This window comes from Phoca vitulina, unplaced genomic scaffold (assembly GCF_004348235.1).
Source record: "Phoca vitulina isolate PV1807 unplaced genomic scaffold, GSC_HSeal_1.0 scaffold8, whole genome shotgun sequence".
In the NCBI taxonomy this organism is placed as follows: domain Eukaryota; kingdom Metazoa; phylum Chordata; class Mammalia; order Carnivora; family Phocidae; genus Phoca; species Phoca vitulina.
In genome coordinates this window covers 75,194,006-75,207,889 of record NW_022589711.1, presented here as the reverse complement: position 1 = coordinate 75,207,889, position 13,884 = coordinate 75,194,006, and the positions used below count along the sequence as shown (strand labels likewise).

The window sequence follows — 13,884 nt, the reverse complement described above, 5'->3', positions numbered from 1 at the left end:
TCCACATAAAGTAGCATGTCGTCTGCGAAAAGAGAGAGTTTGACTTCTTCTTTGCCAATTTGAATACCTTTTATTTCTTTTTGTTGTCTGATTGCTGTTGCTAGGACTTCTAGTACTATGTTGAACAACAGTGGTGAGAGTGGGCACCCTTGACGTGTTCCTGATCTTAAGGGAAAGGCTCTCAGCTTTTCCCCATTGAGGATGATATTCGCTGTGGGTTTTTCGTAGATGGATTTTATGAGCTTGAGGAATGTTCCCTCTATCCCTATACTCTGGAGAGTTTTAATCAGGAAAGGATGCTGTATTTTGTCAAATGCTTTTTCTGCATCAATTGAGAGGACCATATGGTTCTTCTCCCTCCTCTTATTAATGTGTTCTATCACATTGATTGATTTGTGAATGTTGAACCACCCTTGCATCCCAGAGATAAATCCCACTTGGTCGTGGGGAATGATCCTTTTAATGTACTGTTGGATCCTATTAGCTAGGATTTTGTTGAGGATTTTGGAATCCATATTCATCAGGGATATCAGTCTGAAATTCTCCTTTTTGATGGGGTCTTTGCCTGGTTTGGGGACTAAGGTAATGCTGGCCTCATAGAATGAGTTTGGAAGTTTTCCTTCTGTTTCTATTTTTGGAACAGCTTCAGTAGAATAGGTATTATTTCTTCTTTGAATGTTTGGTAGAATTCCCCAGGGACTCCATCAGGCCGTGGACTCTTGTTTTTTGGGAGGTTTTTGATCACTGCTTCAATCTTGTTACTGGTTATTGGCCTATTCAGGTTGTCAATTTCTTCCTGTTTCAGTCTTGGCAGCTTATAGGTTTCCAGGAAGGCCTCCATTTCATCCAGATTGCTCAGTTTATTGGCATATAGTTGTTGATAATCATTTCTAATAATTGTTTCTATTTCCTTGGTGTTAGTCGTGATCTCTCCCCTTTCATTCATAATTTTATTAATTTGGGTCCTTTCTCTTTTCTTTTGGATAAGTCTGGCCAGTGGTTTATCAATCTTATTAATTCTTTCAAAGAACCAACTTCTAGTTTCATTGATCTGATCTACTGTGTTTCTGGTTTCTAATTCATTGATTTCTGCTCTAATTTTAATTATTTCTCTTCTAATGCGTGGCTTAGGCGCATTTGTTGCTTTTTCTCTAGTTCTTTAAGGTGTAGAGTTAGTTGGTGAATTCGGGATTTTTCTATTTTTGTGAGTGAGGTTTGGATGGCTATGTATTTCCCCCTTAGGACCACCTTTGCAGTATCCCATAGGTTTTGGACCAATGTGTTTTCATTCTCATTGATTTCCATGAATTGTTTAAGTTCTTCTTTGATTTCTTGGTTGACCCAAACATTCTTGAGCAGAGTGGTCTTTAGCTTGAAGTGTTTGAATTTCTGCCAAATTTTTTCTTGTGATTGAGTTCCAGTTTTAGAGCATTGTGGTCTGAGAATATGCAGGGAATAATCTCAATCTTTTGGTATTGGTTGAGACCTGATTGGTGACCTAGTATATGGTCTATTCTGGAGAAAGTTCCATGTGTGCTCGAGAAGAATGAGTATTCTGTTGTTTAGGGTGGAATGTTCTGTAAATATCTATGAGGTCCATCTGGTCCAATGTATCATTCAAAGCTCTTGTTTCCTTGTTGATTTTCTGCTTAGATGATCTGTCTTTTGCTGAGAGTGGAGTATTGAGGTCTCCTACAATTAACGTATTGTTATCAATATGACTCTTTATTTTGGTTAACAGTTGGCCTATGTAGATGGCTGCTCCCATGTTGGGGGCATAGATATTTACAATTGTTAGATCTTCTTGTTGGATAGACCCTTTAAGAATGATATAGTGTCCTTCTGTGTCTCTTATTACAGACTAGTTTAAAATCTAATTTGTCTGATATAAGAATTGCTACCCCAGCTTTCTTTTGAGGTCTGCTGGCATGGAAGATAGATCTCTATCCCTTCACTTTCAGTCTGGATGTATCTTTAGGTTCAAAATGAGTCTCTTGTAGACAGCATATGGATGGGTCCTGTCTTTTTATCCAATCTGCAACCCTGTGCCGTTTTATGGGATCATTTAGGCCATTCATGTTGAGAGTGATTATTGAAAGATATGAATTAATTGTCATCATGTTGCCTGTGAAGACGTTGTTTTTCTAGATTGTCCCTCTAAATTTCTGTTGTATATCACTCTTGGGGTCTTTCTCCTTTTATAGAACCCCCCTTAATATTTCTTGCAGGGCCGGCTTAGTCGTCACTTATTCTTTCAGTTTCTGCCGCTCGTGGAAGCTCTGCATCTCTCCATCCTTTCTAAATGAAAGCCTTGCTAGAAAAAGTATTCTTGGCTGCATGTTCTTCTCATTTAGTACCCTGAATATGTCTTGCCAGGCCTTTCTGGCTTGCCAGGTCTCGGTGGATAGGTCTGATGATATTCTGATGTTCCTCCCTCTGTATGTAAGGAATCTCTTCCCCCTAACTGCCCTTAAGATGGTTTCCTTGGTTCTAAGATTTGCAAGTTTTACTATTACATGCTGGGGTGTTGGCCTGTTTTCCTTGATCTTGGGAGGGGTCCTCTCTGCCTCTAGGACTTGGATGTTTATTTCTTTTCCCAGATTAGGGAAATTCTCAGCTATGATTTGCTCAAATACATCTTCTAGTCCTCTGTCTCTCTCCACTCCCTCCGGGATTCCAATTATTCTGACATTGGAACACTTCATGGTGTCACTTATTTCTCTGATTCTATTTTCATGGATTCTGAGTTGTTTTTCCCTGGCCTCCTCTTTTCCCTTTTTATCTATTATATTGTCTTCAAGGTCGCTTATTCGCTCTTCTGCCTCAGTTACCCTAGCTGTTAGATTATCTAGATTGGATTGGATCTCATTGATAGCATTTTTAAGTTCTGCCAATTCACCTTTTATTTCTGCCCTTAGAGACTCTATGTTGCCATTAATTGATTTCTCCATTCTAGCCATTGTCTTCACAATTGCTAGCCTGAATTCCATCTCTGACATCTTGGTTATATCTGCAACCATTTGTAAATCTGCAGCATAAGTCATAATCTCTGAGTCTTTTCTATTTTGGGGGTTCCTCCTAGTCACTCTGTTGATGGGTGTTTGAGGGAATATATAGAGTCCAAATTATTGACGAGAACCCAAGCAAAATGCACCTGTTTTCTTGGGACCTTAGGGTTGCTGGCCTCTTGTTTTCCCAGCCTTTGTTCTGCGGGAGGGGCCTGCTGCGCTGGTACTCAGGCAACCCTGTTTGGGTGGAGTTGCCCTGCTCCCCTGTGGCGGGGGATGGGCTCAGCGGGAATCAGTTTTTGGGGCTTTTGTTCTCTGGCAGCTTTCCCTGGCAGATTTCCGCATCTCTTCCACGAGTCAGAGCAGAAGAGATCATTTCCAACCCTCTGCCTCAGAGCAGAGAGATTGCAATCTGTTCTTCAGTTAGCTCTCCAGGCCACACTGTCTCCATTTCTGTCCGTGCTGCTATAAACTGCAGGGTCCTGTGTTGTGCGCCCCTCCGCAGCGCTCCCAGTCCTGCCTCCAGGTCGGGGCACGTCTCTGCCCTTTGTGTTTCTAAAACCGCCAGCCACTCCCAGTTCGCATGTGCGCAACCCCGCCGCTCCGGGTTTCCACCCAGGGGCTGCCCTAAAGTCCTTTCCCCGCCGCTACCGGTCTGTGAGTCTGTGCCTGTCTGCAGCACGCGAGGCTGTCACTCACCGGTGGTGTAGGATCCCCACCACCAGGCACTTCCCGCTGCCGTTTATCCTCCTATATCTGCCCGCGGAATCACGGCTCCCTGCTTCGTACCTCAAAACCAACCGCCTGCGATATTCTGTTTGTAGAGATCCAGATCTTCTTACATCTCAGGCTGGTTTCATGGGTGCTCAGAGTGGTCTGGTAGATATCCAGCTCAATTCTGGGGACCAGTTGAAATAGGGTCCCCTACTCCTCTGCCATCGTTCCCCCCTCCATGTATTTGTATTTTTAAATCATTGTGGATTTCTGTGCAATCCAAAGCAGAATAGTGTAGTGGTTAACATCATGGTCTCTTGTATCAGTGCTTGATTTTGAGTTCCAGATCTATCACTTTCTAGCTGTGACCTAGAATAAGCCACTGAACCTCTTTGTGCCTTAGTTTCTCATCAAGGGCAGTTTGAGGGTTATGTGAGTTAAGTACTTAAACACTTAGAGCTGTGCCTGACACACGGTGAGCATTAAATATTGTTAGTCGCTATTATTTTGTTTTTTATGTAGATACTCTTAGGTGAGATAGATGGATACATTGATTATTTTAAGTCACTGACTCTTACCTGTGAAAAAGTGACATCAAAGAGGTGACATATCAAAGGAAGAAGGGAGAAAAGGTTTTTCTGTATCTAAACCTCCCTGGAAATTCTGATAAGTCCTTTCCTTCCCCACCCCCACCCTGCCCCATGCCTTGAGACTTATCCTATGTCCAGCTGAGAATCACAGGTTCTAATGAGAGATCTTACAGAACTTTCTGGCAAATGTGAATGGTATGGAGACAGAAGAAGATTAGAATCATTGATATATGTAGGGTTGGGTCATATGATCTTAGCTGCCTAAATAATAGCTTTTTTCACTCAGGTTTTTTACTTGCTTTATTAAACAAGCACTGAACCTTGCTGTGAAATGTAATCCTCAACAGTGAGTGTAATATCCACTTTAAGTGCCCCCAGTGTGAATCTCCAAGTGAGAAGCTGCTTACATAGCAGCTCCAGGGGTGGGAAATGTGTCTCTTGAAGAACAGGAATATTATCTCTTTGTTGGCAGGAGCTTCATAAAACTGATTGTCTCCTTGTCTTTGACTTGCCTTTAATGATATGTAAAAATAGTGAATATGTATGCTTTTAAATATGATAGATCAGAGACATAAGTTACCAAATGGTTGTAGGGAGCATAGTCTCCTGTAATAGGAGTAAGCCACCATGAGATGGTAATTACAGTATGACTTTGTGATCACTCTTTTTATTTAGAGAAAAATGTTTTTTACATTATCACCAAAGAAAACTGTGAATATGTTTACATTTGCATGGTCAATGTCATAGTTTAGTATTTACTTTGTAAGAGATTTTTATTAGTATCTGTTGTTGTTTAAATTGTGTTCCCCAGAAACGTAAGGTGACGTTCTAACCCCTGGTACTTGTGAATGTGACCTTATTTGAAAATAGGGCTTTTGCAGATGTGATCAATTCAAGATATGGTCATAGTGAGTTAGGTTGGCCACTAAATCCAATGAGTAGTGTTCTTACAAGCAGAGGTGTGTTTGGACACAGACACAGACACACACACAGAGGGGAGATGGCCATGGGAAGAGGAGGCAGAAATTGAAATGATGCAGCTGTAGCCAAAGATGCCAAGGATTGACCACAACCATCACAAGCTAGGAAGAGGAAAGAAAAGATTCTTTCCTGGAACCTTAAGAGACAAAACGACCTGGCTGACATCTGGATTTCAGATTTTTTAGTCTCCAGAACTGTGGGAGAATGTGTTTCTTTTGCTTTAAGCCATCAGTTTGTGGTGATTCTTGGTGGCAGCCCTAGGAAACTAATAACGGTTTGCATCATCCATGGCACTTCAATGACAATGGCCTTCTTTCAGATCCTCAAACACATGAAGTATTGTCCTGCCTTGAGGTGTACAGGCTGTTCACTCTACCTAGCATGCCTCCCAAGGGACCTCCATGTCTTGCTTTTGCTTTTCATTAAGGAATTACACAGACCAGAGACCATCCCTGAGGACCTAAATTAAAGCACCCAGTCATTTACTCTCTACCACATCAGCTTAATTTAATTCCCACATAGAAATTATATTGGATATTTTTTCTTTCTTTTTTTTCATTGTGGGTTTACTTATTTTTTGTTCATACACCATTAGAATATAAATTATTGGGCACCTGGGTGGCTCAGTCATTAAGCATCTGCCTTTGGCTCGAGTCATGATCCCAGGGTCCTGTGATCGAGCCCCCTCATGGGACTCCCCACTCAGTGGGGAGCCTGCTTCTCCCCCTCCCTCTGCTGCTCCCCCTGCTTGTGCTCTCTCTCTCTCTGTCAAATAAGTAAATAAAATCTTTTAAAAAGTAAATATAAATTATATGAGAACAACAATTTTATGTATTTGTTTAGTACCCAGAACAGAATCTGTAGGACACAGGCATTCAATAAATATTCACTGAATGAATGAATGAAGTCATAAGTTTTTAACCCTTGAAACAGAATATTGTGATGTCATAGGACAAGGCCCTGGAATATATTAATTGTTTCAGTTTGTAAACAGCTATTGTACGCTTCTGACATGACATTTACGGTATTTTATTTTTTCAGTTAGTGAAAATGGGCTGGCAAAAAATTGTTTCATAGATACTCTTTTATGTCTGAATGACTAGCAGATACAGCCACTATATTGGGAACTAAAAAGTACATTTTCCACTGTGTGGTTACTCTTAATTTTTCCAAGTTAGCTACTGACAGGAAAATAAGCTTTTAGTAAATTTTCCTTCTTTTCACCAACAAATTTTAGAGGCAGAGGTCGATATATTTTGCAGTGTTCACTTGTCAAGAAAATAGAGTACAATCTGATTTGCTCTTTCTTGATAATCTTAAATTAGGCATAATGCATGAATGTGGAATAGTGTGCTTATGAAGGAAGATGATGTGTTGGATAGACCTGAGAACTTTTCTGATTTCTTCTCCAGGCGATGTTTTTCATAAATATTTCCAACACAAATGACCTCCTCTATTTGATAATTTTGGGTGAATTCTTGACTGCAATTTTATACAGTATGATATTAACAACCTCCCTAAAATGTTGTGGACTTTTTAAATACTTTTTATTCTTGAAACAACCAATACAAGTTGTTGTTGTTATCTTTGACATTCATCATAATTTGTTTTGGGATTGTTTTTAAAAAATGAGCTTCGATTTGTGTGTGCTGTTTTGCCATGTTGCAAGTTTGATTTACATGCATTAATTATGTTTGTTATTTCTTTTAAATGATACCTTAAGATCTTCCTCCAACATTTTCTTTTTAAAAAAAGTTATTTTTTCTAATTAAAAAATGGGCAGAAGACATGAACAGATCTTTCTCCAAAGAAGGCATCTAGCTGGCCAACAGAAACATGGAAAGATGCTCAACATCACTCATCGTCAGGGAAATGCAAATCAAAACTACAACGAGATATCACCTCATACCTGTCAGAATGGTTAAAATAAAAAACACAAGAAACAACAAGTGTTAGTGAGGATGTGGAGAAAAAGGAACCCTCCTGCACTGTTGGCAGGAATGCAAACTGGTACAGCCACAATGGAAAATAGTATGGACGTTCCTCAAAAAATTAAAAATAGTCATTGTAGAGCCCTCAATTCTTCCTGCTTTGCCCAGATCTGGCTGGTTGCCTTCTCATCATTAGGTTACAGCTCAAATATCACCTCTACAGGAAGACCAGTCTTCAACTTCTTATCTAAAGTATTCTCCTTCACTGTCATTCTCTGTAACAGACAACTCTTCACCCTATTCATTTCTAACAACACCCTGAGTTTTTAGACCCACCTTGGATAGCCACATGTTTCAGAATATGTGGGCTCTAGCCCCACTAGTCTAAATCTGATAGGTTTAAATCTGTATAAGTTAAACCCAATGGTTTTCAACCAGGACAGATTCTCACACACAGAAATGTTAATACCATTTTTCTGAGGTTAGAAACCATTTTTCTAAATCAGTTATGGTATTTTTAGTACATTTTGAGTGATTTGGTGTAGGAATGGGCATGGGTTGCAATTTGCTAAATGAGAAATGAAAGAAAAATTACTTATGGGATTCTGAGAAATGTCCTTTTTCTTAAAAGGGGGATGAAAGATCTAACTTCTCAACAATCAGCTGGGCATTGTGTAAGAATGTGAGGTATGGTACTGTTGCAGCTATCTTATGCCTAGGAAGGTGAAAGCCTGAGGATAAAAGCCAACATCAAGATGGCAGAGAAAAAAGACAGAATCAGAATCTAAATGGCATTGTTGAGTTAGGTAACTCTCGCACCAAATGAAGTCTAATTTTTTTGTTTGTTTGTTCTGGTTTTTTTTTTTTTTTTTTTTAATGTGAGATAATAAATCTCACTCTTACTTAAGCCATTTAAAGATTTAAAGTTGGGTCTCATGTTAATTGCTGACCAAAGTAGCTTAATTGATATGTTTTCTAGTTCATTACCCTGACCACTTAATGCAGGCAATAAAATCTGGAATTACCTTACTTATTTATGCAGTTCCTTTTTTTGTCTTTCTTTTCCTGCATTTTAAGAAAAAAAAACATTGTTTTATGTTATTTCTGACCCAATGCCTGGAATGTTGTTTGGCATATTGAATGAATATGTAAAAATATATGATGAATACATTCAATCTATCAAATGTATTTCCTAAATATCTAAAGGTATGCTTTTCTGTGCTCATTTACTATTACAGCTTTAGTTTCTTAGCTTTTTCCAGGAATGCTTTAATACTCTCTATTAAAATATCTTTTTCTACAGTTCATACTCTATCAATTCATCTTCCACATTGCTGTTAAAGCAGAAAAGATTTTACATGCTTAAAATCTGTCTATGGTGCTCTATTGCTTACTGAGGCAAATTAATACTCTATTATATGTAGACATCAGGCCTTTACTTATCCAGCTTGTCTGCCTCTAGTTTGTACTACAGTCACAACTAAGATCTCAGATCTCTTGCAACAAACCATGTGTCGTAGGCAGAATTCTAAGATGGTTCATAAGATTTCTACTTCCTGGTATGCACACTTTGTATAATACTTCCCTTTGAGTGTGGGTAGACCTAACTCAATCAGGTGAGATCTTTTAAAAGAGGATGTGGAGGTCAGAGATGGAAGAATCTAGAGATATTCAAAGCTGTCACAGATGCTCTCCTGGCCATGGGAGACTTCAGTCCTATCACCACAAGGGATTGATTTCAGCCAACAACCTGAATAAATTTGGAAGCAGACCTAAAAATCCAGAGAACCCCAGCCAGGCTGACATTCCAATTGCTGCATTGTGAAAGGTCTTCAGCTAAGACATACCCTGAATTCTGACCCACACAACTGTGAGATATTATATGGGTGGTGTTGTTTTGAGCTACTAAATTTGTGGTAATTTATTATGCAGCAATAGAACACTAAAACATCATGCTTGCTTAATTCTCCTTACCTTTCACTCATTGTTCTCTCTAATTTCAGTCCATGTCTGCCTGGTAGGTACTTGACTTATCCTTCAAGATCCCATGAATCCATTACTTCATTTAGAAATCCTTCCTCTTGGGCACCTGGTTGGCTCAGTTGGTTCAGCAACTGCCTTCGGCTCAGGTCATGATCCTGGAGTCCTGGAATCGAGTCCTATATCAGGTTCCCTGCTTAGCAGAGAGTCTGCTTCTCCCTCTGACACTCCCCCGTCTTGTGCTCTCTCTCTCTCTCTCTCTCATTCTCTCTCAAATAAATAAATAAAATCTTAAAAAAAAGAAGAAAAGAAATCCTTCCTCTGCAAAACACCTTTCTCCCAACTCTAGCTTGTTTTGCCATGCCTCATTCTTCCCCTCACTGGTTTTCATTGTTCTAATATTTCCTCTCTCACATGTCTATTATATTAGAACAGTAGTGTTCTCATTTTGAATTGAAGCTATGACCTCCTGTCTTGGCAAGACCAATGCCATACTGGAACCAGGTTATCAGGAGTCTTCTGATAAAAGCACACCCTAAGTATGCTGAAGATATTTGATTTGATTCAACAGCAATACCTCAAGTTTTTTTTTTTAAGATTTTATTTATTTATTTGAGAGAGAATGAGAGAGAGCACATGAGAGGGGGGAGGGTCAGAGGGAGAAGCAGACTCCCCGCCGAGCAGGGAGCCTGATGCGGGACTCGATCCAGGGACTCCAGGATCATGACCTGAGCGGAAGGCAGTTGCTTAACCAACTGAGCCGCCCAGGCGCCCCAATACCTCAAGTTTTTGTGAGGGTGTGTTATCAGTGTTACTGTCACTCAGATTCCTCCCCACATTAACCCTCAGCAGACTAATGACTGACTGAGCCCACAGATGACAATGGACATAGAAGGTAACAACAAAATTTTAAGAACTGACTTGTGATTTACAAAGCATAATAATAACATCTCTGTTGCCTTCACCTCTTCTCTCTGAAATTATTCGAAGACAATGAAAATTACAAGAAAGAGATGAGAAACACAGCTCCATCTTTGATGACACTAGAAACTATCTGTAACCCTAAAAATATATGAAGAATGCCTACCAAATCCAATGGCAATAATAATAGAATGCAAGAATGCTGAGAAAAGAAACCTACAGCTGCACCATCAGGTAATGCTGGCATAGAGAACCCTCCAATGTACGTGGTTATCGTGAGGAGTAAAATATCACTAACAATTGTGTTTTTTCAATGGTTTGATGGGCTGTGGGAACTTCTCTAGACTTTTTTATCATCACAGAGAAATAAAGAGAGGAGGTTGAAGAGGAAAGCACACAAATATGGCATATGTACAGAAAGCAATCTGCCAGGGAGACCAGATAAAGGAAAGCCTTTCAACCCTAAGCAGCCCTGCAACTGCTGATTTATTTCAGTGGGAGAAGTAAAAACTGAATAATCCCTTTCCGTCTCTGTATATTTCTCTCTATGTGTGTTATGTGTGCACACGTGTTTGTGTAAATCATAATCACCACACACAAATTCAAAACCTTGTGGCATAAGAAATTTCTCCATGGACTGGGGAGATAACCTGGTCATCTATCAACTTTTCACTCTTATACCACATAAAGCATCTCTTACCAAGAGATGGTGGTATAGACAGAATTCACTTTACTCACAGTTAATTAATACCTTTAAAATATTCAACTAAGCATCCACAAATATTTCTACAAGTTAAAAATTAAGGAACAGACAAAAATGCAAGTGGCAAATTAGGAAGACATAGCAGAAAAATGTCACCTTGGAGAAGATAAAAAATTTTGAACAAACTGTATGAAAATATACAATGTAAAGTAGGAGCTCAAAGCAGAGAAATAAGAGAATGAGGAAGACATTAGATGTATGCATACATACATACATACACCAACCTCCAGAGCTCAGGAGACAAGAAGAAAAGAAAATGAAATCTTCAGAAAAATAAAATCTTTGCAGAAAACATCTAGGGAAATAGACTCTGCTGGAAAGAGAGTGGAAAGTCAGACTGGGATTATAGACCAAAATGGAATTAAAAAGAGAATGAAAAGAATTAAAGGAATTAGCACTTGTTGATAAATAAGAAACCCAAAGCATATCCAAAATAGATATAAATGGTATACTTGAATAATAAAACTGAAAGGAAATAAGAATTTCAATATATAATTCAAAGAGTTTCTAGAACTATACAAAACTTTATAGATTGATAAGACAAACTTTAATGTATACACTGAATGAGGAAACTATGTCAAGGTAAAACTGCAACAATGCCTATTATACTTCTTGGAGTTCAAAGTTAAAGAGTAATCTTTCAAGCTGTGAGGAAAAGGATAAAAATGCATAGAGTGGGTAAAGAACAGAAGGCCTCACATATCCCCAGCTCTTTTCAATTTCTCTCTCTCTTTTTTTTTTTTTTTAAGATTTTATTTACTTACTTGACAGAAAGAGAGAGCACAAGGAAGGGGAGCAGCAGGTAGAGGGAGAAGCAGGCCCCTGCAGAGTAGGGAGCCTGACATGGAGCTCGATTCCAGGACCCCAGGGTCATGACCTGAGCCGAAGTCAGATGCTTAACCACCTGAGCCACCCAGGCATTCCTCTTTTCAATTTCTCAAGAAAGAAAACCTGAGTCTTTTTTACTCAGTCAAAATTTCATTCCTGATACACAATTTCCAACATACAAGAGTTCTGAGAAAGAAATTTCTAGATGACAAATTGACCAATATAGTAGTAAATTTAGACACTAGGCAAAAAGATTGGCAATGCTCACTGGGTTCATTTAATTGCAGGTTTAAATTAATCCAATTGTGGAAATTATATTTACAAACAGACTATCATAAACCATCACTATCAAACCATCACTATTATCAAAAAGTAAATGGGAGAGCAGGGAGAAGTATTATAACTAATTAAAAAGTAACAAATAGACCAATAGCAACCACAAAAAAAGGCAAGAATATGGTATTAATATCACATTAATTCAAAGCAAAAGCACTATAATAATAAGAGTCTCAATTCATAAAAATTTCCAGTCATGTGTAACAATATATGAATAAATACAAAACCCAAATTCATGAAATAAAAGCTACAAGGAAATTTTCAGTAACATTTTGGGAGTAAGATATTTTAATTAATTTATCTCTTTTGCTGGTGGCATTTTAAGTAGACCAAAAATAAATACAGCTATAGAAGTCCAAAATTATGTAAAAAAGTGTATCTAGTTGATATATCTTCAGAAATAGAGCCCAGATCTTTACAGAGGATCATTTTCCTAGGACATTGAGGTTCCATAATCCAAGGTTACAGAAATGTAGGCAGGGGATATTATCAGTTACGTGCACATTATAAGCAGAGATATTCAAGTCAAATCACAGTCTCCAGAAAAGTTTGAAGGATTCAGGAAATTATAAAGTCCTACTTGAGAATTTAGGGAGGAAGTATTTCTGAAGGACCTGACAATATCTTCACTTTGAGTAAGCAGTATTTTTAACCACCTGCTCTTCCGACAAAACATACTGCTCCATGTAGACATGAGTAGATACATGGCCTCCTTTGTTGGGGTCTCTTAGTCAATCCTGCCATTTTGTCTTTTTGAAAACCATGCAATTAAGTGTTTTTTTAGTTTAATTCCAAATAATTGAAAGGATAACACCAAAAACCAACTAGAATTTATATCAATAGTTCAAAGCTGATTGATTCAATATTAAGACTCAATAAGCACAATTTACTATAGCTATAGAGAAAAGATTATATCTATTGATACTGAAAACTAATTTGATCAAAGGCTACCTTCATACTAGATAAGATTGCTAAGGTACTGAGGGTTGTTGGAGGGGAGTGGCGTGAGGGGATGGGGTAACTGGGTGATGGACATTAAGGAGGGCACATGATGTAATGATCACGGGGTATTATATAAGACTCATGAATCACTGACCTCTATCTCTGAAACCAACAATACATTATATGTTAATTAATTGAACATAACTTAAAAATAAATTAAAAATAAAAAAGGAAAAAATAAAACAAAGGAGGCATTTAAAAATGACATAATTTAAACCTCCATCAATATGGTAATACAATAGACTATATATTATTCAAAAAAACAAAACAATTGCTAAGGGATATACTTTTTTTTAAAAGGGATTTTATTTATTTATTTATTTGTCAGAGAGAGAGAGAGCAAGCACAAGCAGGGGGAGTGGCAGGCGGAGGGAGAAGGAAGCTCCCTGCTGAGCAAGGAGCCCAATGCAAGACTCAATCCCAGGACCCTGGGATCATGACCTGAGCCGAAGGCCAATGTTTAACCGACTAAGTCACCCAGGTGTCCCAGGGATATACTTTCTTAATATGTTATATAGATAAAGGCAGTTCCTCCTTATACGTGTATATTTTGCATGTGTATATAAATGTTGATATATATGTAATATGTAAACATATTCTATATGTGCATACATATGTCTTATGCAAAAAAAGAGAATTTGTATTAAAGTTGAGAATAAGAAAATTGACTACTGTCACTTGTATTTAATATTTTTGTGACTGTACCAGTTATTGGAATTTACATGAGAAAGAAGTATAAAAATTGGAAAGGAAGAGACAAAGTTGAAATAGTTTATAATAACATAGTAGAAAAACTCAAAGAACCACATAAAAAATTATCACAAGCAATA

The 13,884-nt window shown here is 38.2% G+C and overlaps 1 long non-coding RNA gene across 2 annotated transcripts in view; it reads left to right on the top strand.

Annotated features, from left to right (window-relative positions):
- The window catches only part of LOC116634095, a 354,995-nt gene that overhangs the window by 322,187 nt on the left and 18,924 nt on the right, over window positions 1-13,884 (top strand). For both annotated transcript variants that reach the window (XR_004299856.1, XR_004299855.1), the window contains exon 4: window positions 10,195-10,359. This is a non-coding gene — a long non-coding RNA (uncharacterized LOC116634095). The remainder of the gene's footprint in view (window positions 1-10,194; window positions 10,360-13,884) is intronic.